The sequence below is a fragment of the Euprymna scolopes genome, chromosome 37, assembly GCF_053919585.1.
Source record: "Euprymna scolopes isolate OS-2025 chromosome 37, ASM5391958v1, whole genome shotgun sequence".
Lineage (NCBI taxonomy): Eukaryota > Metazoa > Mollusca > Cephalopoda > Sepiida > Sepiolidae > Euprymna > Euprymna scolopes.
In genome coordinates, this window is record NC_136518.1 from 72,527,447 (window position 1) to 72,533,446 (window position 6,000).

Genomic DNA, 6,000 nt, shown 5'->3' on the forward strand with positions numbered 1-6,000 from the left:
TTTTTTTTAATATGACATTTCCGTTCCGTAATATGTAAATACATCATAAATATCTTTTTTTGTTTGTTTTTTTATTGGCTCACAATAAGCTTTCACACAGGTCATCAAAGATCTCTCCTTGAAAACAGACTGTGGTGTTTCCTGGAAGCTGAGTAACAACAAGTCTTCCCAGGTTTCCAGTACTCTCCACCTCTTTCGAAAATATGGTACTAGTGCAGGGTGCAGGGAGTGATCCGATCCGGACGTAAATAATAACGTTATTATTGAAAAAGCCATTCTTAACATGGGGAGGGGAGGGTATTTTGTACCTATTCTATACTTCAACCTTACAATTGAATAAAAAAAAACATGTCATAAAACTTTAATTAAACTTGGAAATACGATTTAAAAAATAGCACGGATCACTCTGCTCTAGCACCGAAAATATTTGCAAATAAATTTGCATTATCGCAACACTCAACAGCTGCTTGCCATTGATTTCTCGTTGGCAACGGCTATTGGTCTCTACACTGGAATTTGAGTGGCAATAAGCCTCCCCAAGGTCCCAGTTCTCTTAGCACTTGTCCGGCGGAGGTCTGGTCAGTGCTCACTCCTCGGCTTTCTTTGACTGTTTGGTCTCACTCTTTTGGGGGGAGGGGCAGTGATGTGGCAATGGGAGGATGGGGTGAGGTTAGAGAACTTATTAGATACACGGCTTCAGTGATCTTGGTTCCATGTAGTATTTCATGTTTTGCTATTATTACTAGTCTCTCGCTCCTTGACAAGGTTCAAAAGAGAGTCGCAAACCTGATAGACCCTGAACTGGCATCTAAGCTACAGCCTCTGTCCCATCGACGAAATGTTGCATCCCTCTGCCTGTTCTACAAGTATTTTAGTGGTGAATGCTCTGACGAACTGCAATCACTTGTGCCCCCACGGCGTGAGCACCCTCGACAAACCAGACAGGCTGCTAAATCCCACCCCACACTGTAGAGATCCCTAGATGTAAAAGATCTTTCTACTCCAATCGTTTCTTCCCCAGAACCGCTAGACTTTGGAATTCCATTCCCCAACAGTAACAGTACTGACGTGCAGAAGTTCAAGTGTAACGTGAACCGACATCTTGCTGCCCAAATCCCTACATAGTACCCCAGTAGTTGTTGCCCCTGATAGTAGCCCCCTACACCAAAGTGGCAATTTGCCTTGTTTGGGGTGAAAATGTAAAAAGAAAAAAAAAAAAATTATTAAGAACCAGTTTGAACCACAGATGTAAACAGCAACAAATTCTAAAATAAAAAAAAGAGAACTTACCTTTTTGTAGTGTTCTTCTATATTCCGTTTTTTTTTTTAAGGTTTTATATCACAGTCTTTTTTTATTTAAAAAATAATAAATATTGTAGAATTGATTATTCCAATGTTGAGAAAAGTTTTTTTTTTTTAAGTAAAAAAAAAAAAAAAGAAATTAGTTAAACTTTAGCGTTTCTAATTTGAAACTAGGAAAAAAAATTTATATATATATATATATATATATAAATGAATTTTGAAAGATAAAAATGATTTTGTATTTTATTTTAAACTTTTATTTTAACAATGGTTATTTTTCTGTTTCAGCGTTTATAAGTAATATATATATTTTATTTTATTTAAAAACTCAATTTTAACAACTCAAAATTATCACAATAAAATAAAATTATCACTTTTCTTTAAAAATATTTTTTTCAACAATTAAATAAGAAAATATAATTTTTAATAATAATTTAAAACTGAAAAAATTATTACTTTGAAATGATTTTTATTAGTCAGAATTCCAGATTATATATTTTTTAATTTTAATTTTCAAAAAAATAAAATTAATTATTATATTAAGCACCAATAATGAACAGACACTAAATATTTTGAAACTCAACAATAAGAAAAAAATATATTTTATCTGCAATTTGATAAGTATTTGAAACTATTGAGCTAAAAATGTATTTTTTATATATTTTTTAATTTATGGAATTAATTCAATAATTCATTTTTTTTAAATTAAAATAGTTGATTTTCATTAAGTTTTTATTCAATTAATTATATTTTGACAGTAGTTTTTTTAAAATGGGAATTTTTATTTACTATATATTTTTAAATTGTATTTTTATATTTTAGTAAATATAAATTAAAATATCAATTTATTTACCAATAATTTATTTTTTATAAATTTTATTATAATTTTTATTTTAGAATTTTTTGTTTAACTTTTACAAATTTAATTCTCATCAATGACCAAATAATTCAATAAAAATTAATTTTAATCTTAAAATAAAAAAAAGAAAATGATTTTAATTTTACTAACAAATAACTATATTTACAAATAGATGAAACTTTAATTTAATGGATTCAAAATGTTAATGAAAACCTCTGTTTATATAAGAAAATTATTTAGTTTTTTTGTTTGTTTGTTTTTTTAAATATTGAAGGAATATTTCATAATATATTTGTTGTAAAATTGTAATAAGTTTTATCCGTAAGTTTGTTTCGATCTGTAATACAAAATATGAATTTCCATTTAACGGTTTCGTTTTTAAAACAAAGTTAATTTCATTTTTAACAAACCGGAATTATTACATTACTGGCAAATTGCTAGTTTTTTTTTTTTTTTTTTTTTAGTTTATTTTAATGTTTTTTTTTTAGATAATTTTTAGCAAATACAAAAGTAGTAGATGTGTTCTTTTTCGAAAAAGAATATTGAATAATAAAAAAAAAAAACAATTTAAAAGATTGTTTTTTTTTTTTTTTAATTTAAGACTGGAAAAAAATAAGAGTGTTGAACATCTCATTTAAGGTAGGTCTTCCGTAAATAATATTTTTACGAATTAATTTTTTTAAAACTATAAATACCATTCAGTTTGAGATTTTAATTAAGTTAAGTTAACTATGTTGTTGCTTTTATTTTTTATTATGATCGTTTTGTTTTAAATAAAATATTTTTTTTAAATGCTGGTTTAAATATTTACTACACATGAATGAATTTTTCATTTAAAAATAATTTTTTTAATTCATAACTCGAGAGAAAAGTAAAGTTGATTATATCATTGCAAGTCTTCCATAGAAAGTCTAAGGAAATCGTTTTCGGGTCCACATTTTTTTTTTCGCTTCTTTTTCATTTAAAAACAATAAATAATAACATGGGTCGTCAATTCATTCATTTTTTTTCTTTCTCTCTTTTTTTTCATATATAAAAAAAATGACATTAAAAATCAATAACAAAACAGACTGTTTTCGTAATATTTTTTTCTTTTTTTCCCCTTCACACTCGCCAAAGATTTTTGACGTTTACGAAAGCAGAAAATCAAATACTTTGAACGTTCCACATGATTCAATGCGTCCGTTTCTACTCCGTCATTATAAAGAAATCCAATTATCAGGAACAAATAAGCAATGTATATATACTGATAAGTAAAAGAGGTTGTTGTACTAGTGTTTGAGCAGCGATGACAAACGGCTACTACTAATAATATTACAACAACAACCAGTAGACATCAAAACAAACCGAGAGGATAAAAATAGAACGTTCTCTGTGGAAATAAAGCCATTTTAAAAAAAAATCTACCAAAGGGAAATAATGCTGCTTACGTTTTGAATTACCTCCCTTTTTCAGGCACATTTTATATATATATATATATATATATATATATATATATATATATATATATATATATATATATATATATATATATATTATATTATATATATATATTATATATATATAATATATATATATATAATATTATATTATATATATACATTATATATATAATATATATATATATAATATATATAATATTATATTATATATTATATTATATATATATAATATATATATATAATATATATAATATATTATATTATATATATATATTATATTATATATATATATCATATATATATATCATATATATATGTATACACACACACACACACACACACACATATATATATATATATATATATATATATATATATATATATATATATATAAAGTTATTGCTAGGGATTTTTATGTTCGGCCTTCAAAATCAACAGAGATTAAACCATTCCTGTAATGACCTGGTCCCTATTGATTGCAGTGTAATGCTGGTTCTGTGAAGTTCTAGGAGGTTCACCTTCCCAGCCTTTGCCTCCTCTCCTTGAGAAGGGATTACTTTATTGCTAATCGACTGAGGCGCCCTTACTGGAGCATTCCCAGGCACTTTTTTGCAGATCAATGCCCCTTCTAGGAAGCACTGACTTCTTAATCACACATTCCAACCCTGGTGTCCTGGTTATTGCAATGGGAGAGAAGTAAATACCCCATATATAAAAAATATATAGGGTCTGCCAATGAATCAGGAAGATTTTAAAAATTAATTAGTTAGATATGTTTTATACAGAAATTCGTCCAATAAGTATTGAAAATTGAAAACATCCGATCCTAAAAATAATCTTTCATTCTTACAGATCAAAAAAAATTTTTACAGGGGAATATTTTAGGTTGCACCGGCAAGGGAGATAATAAAACCTCCACAAATAATTTCTTCAAGCCAAGGTGTACCTCACCATCTTATTTGACTTTTTTCTTATTTATGAATTCAATTTCTGATAAAAGAGGTACCATTTAAAATCGCCACAAATCATTTCTTCGTTTGCATATTTTAAAACTAAACATTAATCAGAAGTGACTTTTCCAGGGCATTCATCGTCAAGCCCAAATATCAGCTGACATGATATTGTAAACAAACACAGACGGAATTTGATGAAAGACATTATCATTATTATTATTTTTATTTTTATACAAATTAATCCACCAGGCAAGTTATTCCTCGTAATATATAATATTCAATATAGGATTGATTCTATAATATTACATACGCAATCTGCATAAATTAAAATATTGTGTTTAAGCGTATTGTATGCCCGAACAACACCGGGCATTCAGCTAATCCACAATAAAAATCAGGAATGAAGTCCCTTTAGGCGGTTGGTTGTAAGCAGTGGCTTCTTTCTGGCAACTCCTGCAGCCAAGCCGGCCCCAAATGTAGTGCTCAGCATTCTCTTGGATTCTGCCCATGTGGCCGAGAGGGGGAATATGTTGTTTGGGCAGTGTACGACTTCTATATTCGTTACCCAGGCTTGCGCCTTGGAGAGAGGAAACCCCAGTTTCACTTTTACCAGTGGGAGCATTACATGGAGGACAGCAGTTTACGAGTTATAAGTCTTTGCTCGACTGGCGTAAAGCTGGACGCCATGGGCTGTCTCCGTCAGTGGGAGGGACCTTCGCATTCTGCTGGTCAGCTACTGCCTGCCTCAAGCTGGGTCCAATAAAATGTTGATCCGCCATAATCTGTTTGCTTCAGTGGGTGCCTGAAGCTTAGAGTGTGACGTTCGACAGGCAGATTGTTAAACCATGCATCTCGAAATCAAAAGGAAAAGACTTCAGGTCTTTGTATTGCAGGCTAGAATGTCTGCACCATGCAGACTGGATCTCTGACGACATTCAGGAGATTGGAGAGGGCCGCAAATCTGCTGTGATTAACCTTGAGCTGCACATACTGGGCATTGACAACACAACTCTGCAAGAGACACGATTCCCAGACAGCTGATCCCCGAAAGAGGAAAACTTCATCTTCTGTTGACGCGGAAAAGTGTCTAAAGAAACCAGGGAACAATATGGTGGCTTTTCTGTTAGAAAGACCCTGCTCCCCATGATTGAACCCTCAACCGGCAACAGCAAACGCATTCTCACCCTGCACCTCTCCATATCTGTCGGCCTTGTGTGTGTTTGTACAAACCAACTCTTCAGGCAACATCAGGAACCAAAGACCAATAATAATGATAATATAGTTCATCAAATTCCATCTGTGTTTGTTTACAATATCACGTAAGCTGATATTTGGAAAAGTCACTTCTGATTAATGGTACTTTTCTGTTATCATAAATTGAACTCATTATAAGAAAAAATTTAAATAAAATGGTGAGATACACCTGGGCTTCAACAAGGGATCA

General features: G+C 30.3%; 1 protein-coding gene across 2 annotated transcripts in view; it reads right to left on the reverse strand.

The window, feature by feature from the left end:
* Nucleotides 1–1,435, reverse strand: part of LOC145261225 (protein retinal degeneration B-like) — a 633,753-nt gene extending 632,318 nt beyond the window's left edge. For both annotated transcript variants that reach the window (XM_080119583.1, XM_080119584.1), the window contains exon 1: nucleotides 1,291–1,435. The gene's annotated coding sequence lies outside the window, so the exon portion shown is untranslated. The remainder of the gene's footprint in view (nucleotides 1–1,290) is intronic.
* Between the last annotated feature and the right edge of the window lie 4,565 nt (nucleotides 1,436–6,000).